General features: G+C 41.2%; 1 protein-coding gene across 4 annotated transcripts in view; it reads left to right on the top strand.

The window, feature by feature from the left end:
• The window catches only part of setbp1 (SET binding protein 1), a 375242-nt gene that overhangs the window by 132356 nt on the left and 229224 nt on the right, over positions 1–13662 (top strand). The window lies entirely within an intron of this gene.

Genomic DNA, 13662 nt, shown 5'->3' with positions numbered 1-13662 from the left:
AATTCTCTGCCGCAGAGAGCTGTGGAGGCTGGGTCATTAAATACATTTAAGGTGGAGATAGACAGATTTTTGCAAGATAAGGGAGTGAAGGGTAATGGGGAGCGGGCAGGGAAGTGGCTTTGAGCCCAAGATCAGCCATGATCTTATTGAATGGCGGAGCAGGCTCGAGGGGCTAAGTGGCCTCTTCTTGCTCCTATTTCTTATGTTTTTATGGTTGATGCAGCCTTGCTTAACATTGAAATAAATTGTAAACCACTACTGTTTACTACTACTATTTTTAAAGCACCAACATCACTGGGCAACTAGTTTAGCAAACGCTTCAACAAAATAATCTGCATACCAAATGCAAAGCCCTTTTTCTTTGGTTTGTATGCTTATACTAAAAATAATTTTTTGATGACTTTTATTTACTTTTTCTTATGCATAGGCAATGGTTTGGGGAAAAATTTATATCTGTTAAGAAGGCACTATAGATGTGAGTATTTTGGTTTTTACTGCTGATTTCCCGAAGACAAGTTTCTTTTTTTCGCCTTTGCTAGCATATGGAAGCACTGAATGAAGGCTGGGCACTCCACTGCAGGATGGGAAAGGGAATCAGAGGGGTGGTTACCTTGGTCACTCTCGACAGTGACAGAGGGCCGGATGTAGGTCTGTAGTCCATCCACTCGTTCAGGGGTAGAACCACAGCAACAGTAGGCTAAAGTAGAGGAAAAAGAACCAAAACATATTTAAATGCATGCAGCCTGTTTTAGCTGTTGACAGCATATTTTCCTCCCAATTTCTGCAAGCATGTTTTATTAGCAAATAGACTTGTGAATCATATTAGATATATCACTTTTGGTGTCCAGACAATATGGTGGAACTATTACAAAAAGTAATAAAATATTAGAACATATAGTCAGACCAATATATAAAATCTCAAGTGGTGTAGATAAGGTAAACCCAAAATATTGCTTTGACTTAAGCCAGGAAACTCGAACTAGAGGACATGAGTGTAAATTGGTGAAAAGTAAATTCAGAACAGATATCGGAAAAAGCCTTCTTCCTCAGAACATTACATTGAAATTACGACAGAGGAACCGACTGTTTAGCCCAACCAGTCCATGTTGGTGTTTATCCTCCACATGAACAATAGTCCTCATCCCATGTGCCTGGCCTGTTTCTATATCCCTTTATCCCCCTTTCCTTCAACTGCCTAGCTAACCTATTCTTAAATGTAGCTCCGGTAGTGTATTCCACAGTCTCAAACCTCTGTTCAAAAAAAAGTTTCTCCTGTTTTCCATCCTAAATCTCTTATGTTTAATTTTAAATCTATGTCCCCTCATTCTAGACCCCTCAAACACTAGAAACGATCCGTTTATATCTAACAAACATTTGGAATAATCTACAGAGCAAAATAATGGAGGCAGAAGCATTGGGATTATTCAAAATGCAATTTGATGCTGTGATGGAAGAGTTATTTTGCTACAGGATTCAGGTTTGATGGCCTAACTTTTCTCAGGTTCTGCTGAATGAACTAAACCACAGTGGAGTGTGTCACTGATTTCACTTTAATTGGTAGGAAGATCCTTTAAGTTCAGAGTCGTATTGCTTGATTATATTTGAGGATATTTACCTTCTAATTTTATTCCCTTTATGGATCCCACACCTTCTATGGCCAGCACAGCAGACAAGTTAAGTAGCTAACTTCTAGGCTTCTGAAATTACTGGTGTTGAACTGATTGTTGGGATTTGTGCAAGAAAAAGGGTATTGTATGCAGATGCCCCCCTCTTTCAGATTTTTATTTTTAACATGTAGCTTTTGTTAGGCAGTGCATCCTTAATAATAATTTTAAAAAATCAATCCCCAGAGGGTTATGTTGAGCTCTTAATGGTGTGAACAATATGAAAAATATGAAGTGTGCAATACCCAACTGCTATTGCCCCTAAAGGCTAGTTGAAGATTATGTTAAACAATTTGTTTTTATGGCAGTTTCTGGATGATTTAGTAGTGCATGTTACCGTCTCTGTGACCTTGCCCTGAAAAAGCTGTTTGAAGCTATTTACACTTGGTAACATTCAAGCTTTTCCATTTGCTTCAAACTGAGAGGCAGATTACATTAGCTATTTTACTGAGCGTACAGCCTTAGTGAAGTACCTAGATCATGAGAAATTAGGACCCTGTTCAGTTAACTCTTTGCCCCAGGCAGCCAAAAGCTGAGATCTAGGCAAGTTATGCTAATTTGACACTTGCCCTACAAGGCAAGTGCACAAGTCCCTGCTGTGTGATACAGGCTGGGAAAATGATTAATTGAACAGTAGCAAAGGCAGAGAGCCATACACACTTTGAGAGGAATGCACTTCCTGTTATTTTTACTGCATTGTTAAGCCTGAATATTTAATTTAAAGTGGTCACATTGACTACAGAGTAGAGATTGAGCAATAGTTTCAGTTTCAGTGATACAGTACATGGATTACCTTCAGTGATTGTATAAATTAAAGTGTTTTGGATTAAATTTCTGTTACATGTACAACTCGTTGAATTGAGATGTCCTTTGAAATTGATGTACAGAAAAGTGGCAAAGGACAGATAAATATTCAGTGATAAGAACACTGTTAACCAGAACATTTATCATGCACTCCTCAATACTTCTTACATCTTGGTGCCAACACATTAAACTGCTTTAGAAATACCTGTATTCGTTATCTTGATCAATGTTATTCCACTTGGTCATTCAAAGCTTCCCAAGTATTTAAATCAGTATATGATCTGGTAGAAATGATGAACTGGCTTACATCAAATGTTTACATCTGGTCAAATTACAATGTTATTGGCTGAAGTTGTCTGACTTTGGTCAAAGCACATTACTGTTTGTACTATGCTATGAGCAGTGTTGATTCTGTCCTCTTTGTGTAAATATTTAAAGCCTAAAATAATTTGTGCCTATTTTTAAAAAGAGAATAAATGTGAAATGTGCCTTTGATGTTCTGTTGATGTCAGGCAAAATATTTATGAGGAAATAACAACAGGAAATGCTGGAAAAACTCAGCAAGTCAGGCAACATCCGTGGAGAGAAATTTGAGTTGACGTTTCGGGTTTGACCCTTCTTCAAAACTGGAGAGAAAAGGAACTAGATCGAAGGCAGGGCTGCGATCGGACAAAAGAATAAAAGAACCAAAAGAAGTAAAAGAGATTAGAAGCTAGACGAGATGGTAATAGGCTGTGATTAGGTGTAAAGTGTACTGGCAGGGCAAAAGATAGCTGCCAGGTGTGAGAGAGAAACAAAAGGAAAGGGGGGGGGGAAAGGAAAGGAGTGGAAAAATATAAGTGAAAATGAAATAGGGGCCGAGGTTATGATCTGAAATTGTTGAACTCGATATTGAGACCGGAAGGCTGCAGACTGCCTAATCGGAAGATGAGGTGCTGTTCCTGTTATGAGGCTATACTTCCCATTTATTTTGTCCAGGATCAGATTGAGCTGTGAGAGCAAGTTAGCATTTCAGTGAAAGAATTTACTTTGTAACCTTGAGGTCACTGGTTCAGGTCACAGTGCAACCTAACATTCTGTTTTGATGAGTCTCTTCAGACCCCCATTCAACCAATAGATGCAGCATTTCCTAACAAAGGGGATGGGAGGGAGTGAGATGGAGTGCTGATGATGTTGCCAGTTTGACCACATTCCAGGGTTGATTGCCAACATTTACAGAGGAAATCAAAAAACTTACTTCCCTTCCAGTTTTCTCTCCCGAAGGCACCAGCTCATGCCGAGGTAGAGTTCCACCATGCCAGCTGCTCTTCAGTATCTCTTCCAGTTGACCATCCTTCATGTAGAGGTTAATTTATAGAGGAATAGAATTCAAAAGCAGAGAAGTTATGTTAAAATATAAGATCATCACTAATAAATCCAATAAGGAATTCAGGAGAAACTTCTTTACTCGGAGAGTGGTGAGAATGTGAAACTCTCTACCATGTGGAGTGGTTGAGGCAAATAACATAGATACATTTAAGGGGGAGATAGTTAAGTGTTTGAGGAAGAAAGGAATATAAGGATATGTTGATAGGGTAAGATGAAGTAATTTGGGAGGAAGCTCGTGTGGAGCATAAACACCAGCATAGACCTGTTGGGCCTAATGGCCTGTAACTATGCTACAAATTCTAAGCATGTAATCTTTGAGGTTATATGGTGAGTGTCTGTAGGCTATTTGATTGTGGGAATAAATTCCCACCCAACATCCAGACACTTGCTCTTTCTGGCAAGAGTCACTTGATAATGAACTGTGGATGATTTTTTCCAAATCTAGTCTGCACCCCGAGTCCAATCTTAGAATCCGTCACCACCCTGGCAGAGATCAGCTAAATCAGCATAGGTTTATCCGCCAAGCCTGAAAAGGATCATGGGGGAGATTTCCTTTGCCTGAAGGCGGATCCCTGCAGATGAGTAGCCTTACAGGTAAAATGATGGGAGAAAAGTTGGCGGAGGAAATGCACATTAGAATTAGATCAGCAAGTAGCAAATCTTTGAAACCTCTAATTATTTTCCTTCTTTATTTGGAACTTGCTTCCTAAATTCTTCTATCTTGCTATCTTCCTTACTATTTTCAAAACCTCCTAAAAATTCTACTTTCCAATCTTGTGTTTCCCCTTCCGCAACTTACTGTCTTCCCTTTTTCCTGCTGCTCAGTACCTGCTGTTTTTCCTCTGGCCTATAGAAAGGTTTGAGACTCCTTACTGTGTTTGAGCAGCACTAGTAAGTTGTTTTTGCTATTAGATCATATCTTTGTCAGCTTTGTTCAATTGTAGGTTCTCAATTTTTTATTGGATGTTTTACGAAATCCAGTTCCACACGATTTCTCTGTACCATTCTTCACTGTGGGTATCAATTGATTTGGCCTGTGATGGGAAAATGTTGATTTAAAATAAATTAGGTATGCTCACTGTCTAATAATTGGCTTTGTTTGATGTAGTGCACAAGAGAATATCAGTGATAGAAGTAGTTGTCTGGTGTTTAACTCTTCCACCTTCAGGGTATTACTGATATCACTGACACTTCTGCATCAAAGAGGATTGGATTTTTGTGATTGAGGATAAGCAATACTTCCAAATGATAAGCCCCCCCTCTTCCCAGCCTAAAATTAATGAGTGTAGGCAACAGTTATCGTATTTAGTTACTGCAAGGGCTGGCCTGATGCGTGAATAGAGTCAAACGGGATCACGCCCAAGCTAATGAAAACAAGGCCTTGTATTTCCAGTAATTGGGGCTTAGAACTTGAAGCTGCTACTTGTTGAGCAAAGTTTAGGCTTTATTTTAAACATAAAAAATAGAAACCCCATCATGTGGGAAGCAAAACATCTGTTGTGCAATGTTCCTGCTAAGCAAACACTAGAATGTATAGGCAATTAATTAGTACCTGACCATGGGTTACCTTTTAAATCAGTCTTTCAATTACGGATTTTATTTTCTCACTGATCTTCAGTTGTACAGTCGCATTTCTAAAATGGGAACACGACAGTCACAAAGATTACAATGTCTTTATTAATTTGACTCATCATTAAGCAGGTGCCGTCAAAAGTAAGGAAGCTAGTTGGTGGTTAAGTAGTCATCACCTTTTTTAAAAAAAAGTTGTTTTTAACAGGAGCGCTAATGGAATATTACTGTAAATGTGTTTTAGAGAAAATAAATTCACCACAGTGGATGTGGGCCTGGATATTTTCATTAGTACAAGTTTTGAAAATGTTTAATGTAAAAGCTAGCTTTTTAAACTTCCATATATGTGATTGAATCCAGTGGTAAAAGTCACCTCAGTGTTTTTAACCTGTATTTCTTCTGCAGGTAGCAATACTGTGTTTGGCACATTCATTATAATATAAATGAATAAAATTGTGTCTAATGTTTGGTTGATTATTATATATATAATGGTGCGGATTTTAACTTGGAGCAGGTTTCTGATGGCAAACTGCTGCGGCGTGTTAATATATTGCCGGCAGAGGCAGCAGGAGGCTAGAGTGATTTTAAACATTGGGTTTCATATGGCGGTGGACCACTTGCTGCCCGGAATGGGTATGAAGAGGGCATAGAGCAGTTGCCGGCTCCAGGTACGTGGCGGGGGAGGGGGTTTTGGCAGGGTCCCGTGAGAGGGAAGGGGAGGAGACCAGGGCAAAAGAGGCCGTGACCTTTCTTCTGTTCCCGGAGTCTTGCTTCTCCTGGCCCCACAGGGAAAGTTGGAGGCTTACCTGAAGGGCCTCTTCTGTCTTCAGACGAACTGCAGACCTATTTCTATTACAGTGGCTTCCTCGCTCGTCCTGGCAGAAACTATTGACGTAGTAGGAACCCGATTTGTATAGATTTATGAGGCGCCCATCTGTTTCAGGTGGGCGTGTCATTTGCCTGCAAAATCTTGAAAGTTAATATCTTTATGGTCGGAACCTGAGCGGGTAAGTAACCTTGTTTTTAGCTGTCCATCCATCCAGTTTTCCGGACGGGTAGGGTTGCAATTGAACCCCAATATAAAGAAAGTAGAATAATTAATTCCTCTCATGGCTGGAATGTTGGTAGTGTAGAATGGCTGCCGGCCAACATCACTAAAGCAGATTATCTGGTCATTATCACATTGATGTTTGTGGGAGCTTGCTTGTGTGCAAATTGGCTGCCATGTTTCCCATATTACAACAGTGACTACACTTCAAAAAGTACTTTATTGGCTGTAAAGTGCTTTGGGACGTCTGGTGGTCGTGAAAGGCGCTGTATGAATGCAAGTCAGTCTGTCTGTCTGATTTGCCTACATAACAACACCCATGGGGGGAGAAATTTGGTATCGCCCTGTTTGGGGCGCAATTATCGGCTAGGCGCAAAGCTTAGCGCCTGTCGCTAATTATCGCCTCCGACTGCAAGCTTGGCTTCTATCGCCCCTGGAGGTGATTGGAGCGCTAAATCAGACGCTACACACCTCTCTTAAGGTGCTGGCGAAGCTCATGTGGTGTCAGTCAGCAATGGAACACAGACATACTGGCGCCGGCCAGTTCTTAAAGGGGAGGGTCGATCTTGCTCTCCATCCACACCCTGCTCATTGCAGCCTTGAATCTTGGCCTGGAGAGACCTGTACATCAAATCTGCTGGAAAGAACAATGGAGAGGCCCAGGGAAAGAGCTCCGAGTGCAGCTCCCATAATCTCTTCTAAATCGATGCAAGGAAGGTCAAATCAAAATGAACCTGCAAAGTACTGCTCAGTACCCAAAACTCCTTCACACAGCGTTGAATCTCTCCAGAAATCTCTCTCTCTCTCAGTGCGTGTTGCAAAAATGTCGCCGACAAAAAAAGGCAGGAAGCGGTCGTCTTTAAATAGCGCTCCCCAAGTCCCTTCCCGACTGCAAAACATTCCCCTTAACCTGTCGTTGTTAGCAGCAGGTGGAAAGGCAGGGGGCGCTACTCAATATCAGGTCCGAGGCGCTATCGGGGCGTTGCACGCTCGACTGACGTCACGATCTGCGGGCACAGGAGATTGTGGCAGTCGTGTTTAGCGCCGCCGCAAAATGTCTGGTCAATTTCGCGAGCGGCTCAAACATCGCCGCGCCCGGGCGCTAGTTGCTTTGCGCCCCATTAGCGCTCTCTTAAGGCGCCAACTGGAGGCGCAAAGTAACCAAATTTTTCCCCCATGTTTTAAAGTAATTTAATTCTCTGAAGTACTTTAGATGTTTTGGTGTCATATGGTGCTTTATAAATACTATGAATAATACAAATACTGCCTACAAATGTCTTTGTGCACAAAATAGTGCTATCAGGAATGTTCCAATGTATCAAAACTATAGAAATCTTCCAAGTTACTCATATCAGTTACAGATGTAAGACAAGTTGACACTAGTTACCTCTTGTAAAATGCAGCATAAAATTAACATGTAAAAATTCCTACTCTGTTAGCTAACTTGTTTTATGATGATTGACAGCACAGTTGTGAGGCACTAATACTGTAATACATCTGCTGGAAGCACTGAAGCCCACTGGTCTTTGAAATTTGCAATATGAATTGGGATTAGAATTGAAAAAGTTCTTGAGTGAATGAGGCTCTTTTTATCTATAAAGTAGCAAGAATACTGTGAAATAAATATCAATTCCTAAAATTAAAGTGAGTGTGTTAAAAAAGAAACAAATTCATTATTCAGCAATGCCAGCCTGTATAATAATAATTCAATAAATGGCCATAATATGTTGTGTATCTTCCCCAGGAATTTTGAAAAAGAGCAAAGCAGAAAAAAGCCATTGTTTTAAGCATCAAGAGCACATTTAAAAAAATTGCAAAATGGAAAGCTTTTCATTTGGATTGAATAAACTGAAGCATATTTTCTCAGTCTTATTTAGTATATACTTCAAATATTTCATTCACTGGAGACCAAATGTTGCCATAGCGACTGAAGTGGTTGCTGGGTAGAGTCCTGTCATGCAGAAGAAGAGGAGAATGTGTGAATAAGTCTGCTTTGCTGCCAACATGTCATTCACGAACACTTCTGCATGCCAGTGAGTAGGTGAGAGTTAGTATATTCAGTGTGGGGGCGGGAGGGGGGTGGGCGGGGGGGTGTCTTGCAAGGAGAAAAAAAAACAATGTTGAAGGATTGGTTCGAGAGATTTTTTAGATTTTACTTTTAAGACTACTTTGTGAATTGTACTAGGAAAGTTTTTTTTCCAGTAGAAGCTGCATGCTGTGTTTTATATTGAGGTGAGTTTTTTCTATACTGTAAATACAGCAGCATTTTCTATGCATTAATGTTTTCAGAATGGTCTGATGGCTCACTTCTTTCTGTGCATATCGCCGATCTAAAATTCTTGTTAATTTGTGTTGCAGTTTTCCAGACACTCCCTTATCCTTATCAGGGGGAATTTTTTCTATTTGTACTAGTGTCAGCTGTGGCTCAGTTGGTAGCACCCTCACTTCTGAGTCAGAAGGTTGTGGGTTCAAGTGCCACTCCAGGGACTTGAGCATAAAAATCTAGGCTGACAATCCAGTGCAGTACTGAGGGAGTGCTGCACTGTTGGAGGTGCCGTCTTTCGGATGAGCCATTAAATCGAGGCCCTGTCTGCTCTCTCAGGTGGACGTAAAAGATCCCATGGCACTATTTCGAAGAAGAGCAGGTGAGTTATCCCTGGTGTCCTAGACGATATTTATCCCTCAATCAACATAACAAAAACAGATTATCTGGTCATTATCACATTGCTGTTTGTGGGATATTGCTGTGCACAAATTAACTGCCGCATTTCCTACATTACAACAGTGATTCCACTTCGAAAAGTACTTCATTAGCTTTGGGACATCCGGTGGTCTTGAAAGGCACTATATAAATGCAAGTCTTTTTTTCCCCTTTATTTCTGACTGCTATGTAGCAAGTGACACAGACGCAAAGCATTCTATCTTCACTGATAGGGCAAATCTCACCATGCCTGTCTCAGAATGGTTATTTTCTGTCAGCTTTCCATGGAACAGGCAGCAAGAGTCAGGCAAGGGGTGGAGGGGACAAGAGGGTGGTGGAATCCTGTTTGCACACGAGAAACTTGATAAAATGGCACGTGAGGATAAAGTCACAGATCCTAGGCTCCCAAGTAGCCGCACTTGAAGAAAGCATGGGTCAGATAATCGAGATACAATATTGTAGTATTATTTCCAACTCTGCAGTGTGCTGCCTTGCGTGGGAGTGCTGAATTTTGATTCCTCATTAAATGAAAACTAGATTAAACTGGATTGTCAGCTTTGATTACGTACTCAAAATCTGGTGTGGAGCTGAAACCCGGAACCTTCTGACCCAGAGGCAAGAGTGTTACTGACTGAGCCAAGTTATCAGTCTTATTGCATTTTGAGCATCATAAATGGAGATAAAATTGTACTTTTACATTTATATTAGCTTATGTGCGAACTTATTATACTTTAATTATAGATAGAAAAGTCACAACCAACTTAATTTTCTGTTTAATCTCGGAGGGCCCTGTATCCAGTGCCGTAGTTACTACTTGGTATGGGATTTGGTAATTGTACAGTAATAGACCATATAGCCAGGAATATTCAGTCAGATGGAGCTGGCTATAATTGTACACAATTGGCCACAGCAATTCTTGATGGGTAATTTTTGGTAATTGCATAGTGGAGGCTGTGGTACTACAAATGTGCACTGTAAACTCCTATTATAGGGTCAAATAGAGGTCAAATACAGTCACTGAGTTTGGCCTCAATTTGCCACCCTAAATCACTGAAATTATTATTTGGAGTTGGCACCGCTGCAAACCAGAACTAACTTTAGATGTAGTTCCTATCTAGTGCCAATTTGGGTTCCTGTTATTACAACCTGATTGTAAACTGACAACCTAAAAGCCTGATGAATTCCTCCTCCTCAGACATTGCTTCTCTCTACCACCAGATATTGCCTGCCTCTTATCCTCTCTCATATACTTGACAATATAAGAAAAAGGAAAATGATGTGCATGCACACAAGAAACGCCAATAATGCAATGGCTGGTGTCTGTTTTGGTGAAGTGCATCAGCCAATGCTTTGGCCACAAAGGTCTGAGGCCTGCTCCATGTCCAATATGCTTAGTCTGCCTAGTGAAGTCATCCAGGCTTAGTACATTAATATAGTGCACAGTAACATTGTGTTAGGTTCATTGAGCCCCCAAACCCTATTCAATTAGGGCTATTCCTCATACTGTGTCTGGAGTGCCTGAGCAGTGCTCCACAAGTGCTGAAGGAGAGACCCAATTTAATTTTTTCCCCTTTGGGTGTTCTAGAAATGCAGTAGTGCCACCCAGGCCACCACCTGCCGACCGTTGTGCCTCAAAAGATTGATTTTCCTCTAGTACCGAAATCCTCCCCTGACTGCCGCTCCCCTCCCCCAAGAAGGATTTGAGCTGCCATTTATTTGCTGTTGTTGTACAAGATCCAATCCCACTAAGAAAACTCGGCATTGTGCGCTGTGCACCAGGGGCAACACTTCAATATTATAAGAAGCCGGTCTTACATTATGGGGCATCTGCTCAATCGCACGCAGTGCTTCTAGAGCAGTGGTTCCAGCGCTGCAGTCAGGATCACATTATCAGCCTCAGCGCATCTTAAAATGTTCACTTACATAGTTCATATATTTGTCAGGCATTTATTAAATAATATAAAAAGGTAGTACAAGCACTGAATTAAGCTGCTGACTCACAGAATTGAAAAACAGTGCACTGAATTTGCTTGTGTAATTTTAAATACTGAGCATGGACTGCAGTACCAAGTCTCATCATAAATGAGTTATTAAACTGCACTAGTTTCTACATCACTCACTTCATATGACCTTTGTGGAGCTCTATTGAAAAGCTTTTGAATGTTCTCCAAAAGCAATTTTTGATGGCACAAGCTCAGGTAAACAACATTCATTTTTTTTAGTGAGGAATGGAAGTCATTCCTATAGCCCCTGTCTATGGGTGATGTGGCTGAAGAACAGCCAAAATAAATCATTTTTATGGATGGAATTTAGTTAGTCTTTCAATAGCTTATAATTGGTAAGTTATGTTGAATTGATGCTCATTTCATCTTTGAGAGAGATTTTTAAAAAGTGCACTATTGACTTACAATGATCCTTGCTGCATGGTGAGATAAGGCACAGGGACTGTATAAGTCAGTGTTTCTTAATGTTTTTGTTGAGAGCCAAATTTCCTACCAGTGTCTGTTTGAGGACCAGTCTCAGGAATGCTGCAACATGCTGGGAAGCACGTAATGAGTTTTTTTGATTTGAGGAAATCAAGCACTTCCCCAATGGAAGAGGAAAAAACAGGTAAAGAATAATATTTTAATAAGCCCTTTCACTTGCTGCATGCAAACTCAAAAAGCCTGCTTTCCTTACAACATTGAAGAATATGAGAAAAGGAAGCAAACAGCATTAAATGCCAACTCAGTCAGTATACCATAGGCTGGCAGGTCACGAATGGAGCAAACAAGTTTGCTGAAAGTCTAGAGATAAACGGGAGGTGTACCTCAAATGACCCCATGTCCATATTATGATTATAACTGGTATAGTTGGACAGTGTACATATACAGCTGCTGTTGAGGTCACAACTTTATTTTACTGGCCAGCTGCTCTGGTATAAGCGCACAGTTATTGGATACAGTTAAGATTGTGGTTCTGACACTGGAAAGCTATACATGTCACATGTGTATTAGGCTCTCCTCTGTGACTCAAATTTATCTTCCTCCGGGTCACAGTATGATGAAGATTTGGAGGCATGATGAGCATTTTTTACTTTTTGTTAACTTTTTTTTCTGGAAAATGGCTCCTGCAAATGCTCCCATTTAAATTTATATAAAGGAAAATTTGAGCATTGCTGATGTGTTGCCTAGCAAGAATGGTGCATGAGAGGGGCTAAAATTAGGCTGAACTAACTTATCGTCCTGATGTTGCTCCATTCCCGCTCAGCTCTATTTCATCTTTGCCAACTTTCAAGTCAGTCGAGGCTACAGGCAGGCGAGGGCCCATTTTAAATTCAAAAATTCCAGCCCAATGATGTCTTAACGAAAAGTCAGGGGGAGTCCCGCACTGTGTGCTGCCCGACAGCAAAACCATGGTGGGAGGCGCCGTCTGGCCAGAAGAGGACAACATAAGTTTAAAAAAAAAACTTTTGTCAGGAGGAGCAGAAGTGCTCCCCCCAGGCGTCGCAAGGAATCCTTGAGCCTCCCCAGCCTCGGCCTTCCCCTGACCGCAGTGGGAACACCCCCCCACCCTCGATTGCTTCTGCACCACCACCTCCATCGCCTCCAGACCCCGCCTCACACTGACTGCCGTGGACAGTTCTTGCGGGTCCCCAACTGCACCCCCTGTCACCAAATTCCCATTGCCGTCCATCGGCCAGGTTTGGCTGGGACTCTAGGAACATTTATGTAAATGAAGTCCGGCCATTAAGATCGACTCATAACTGTGGCCAATTCCTATCCTTGATTCTCCATTACAGTGGAGACAGTTGTTCATTGTTGTCTGAGTTTTTAGAAGCTTTCAAAGAGTTGTGTCGGGAACAATGACTCTTGTGGTTTATCATCATCGGCTTTTATCGATTTGATGGAAACATATTTAGGCCTCAGTAGTTTGAAGATATCGTTATAAGTTGCTATAGTTTACTATGTATTATGAAATGCCTTTGTCACCTAGGTATTCAGTCTTGTACTATGTGTTAAGGCTGTCCTTTATATATAATTTATTTTTTAAAACTTGCATCTATAACCGCTTCCTGTCTCTGCCACTTCAGTTCCTGTTGCCACATTTTTTGTCATAATTTTGTGTCAGGTTCTTCCATTATGAACTCCTATATCCACATTTATAATGGAAAATGCCTTTAAACTCCTCACTGCAATCTGGCCACTGGGCTCCCACAATTCTTTCAAAATGCTTTTTGAAAAAATTAGGTCGATTTTAACTGGGTTTCAGGCAGGTGGAGGTGGGGCGGGTACAAAACCTGTCCTAAATTTCAGGCCTGAGGTATTTTAAATCCCAGGCGGCATTTAAATGAGGGCATTAGCTACTTGGTGCAGCTGTGCACCGCAGACTGGGAGATGCAGGTGATGTCTCCTGTAACAAACTGGAAGGTACCTGAGGCAAGAAGATTTAAGGGCAGTGGTGACACTGATTGCCACTGGCAAAGAATGGTCACCTGGGCCAACAGGCAGCAGGAGGCGGCATAGATC

This window comes from Somniosus microcephalus, chromosome 2, assembly GCF_052327205.1.
Source record: "Somniosus microcephalus isolate GS21.2 chromosome 2, FLI_Smic_1.0, whole genome shotgun sequence".
Classification (NCBI taxonomy): Eukaryota; Metazoa; Chordata; class Chondrichthyes; order Squaliformes; family Somniosidae; genus Somniosus; species Somniosus microcephalus.
This window is presented reverse-complemented; position numbering and strand designations above follow the sequence as displayed.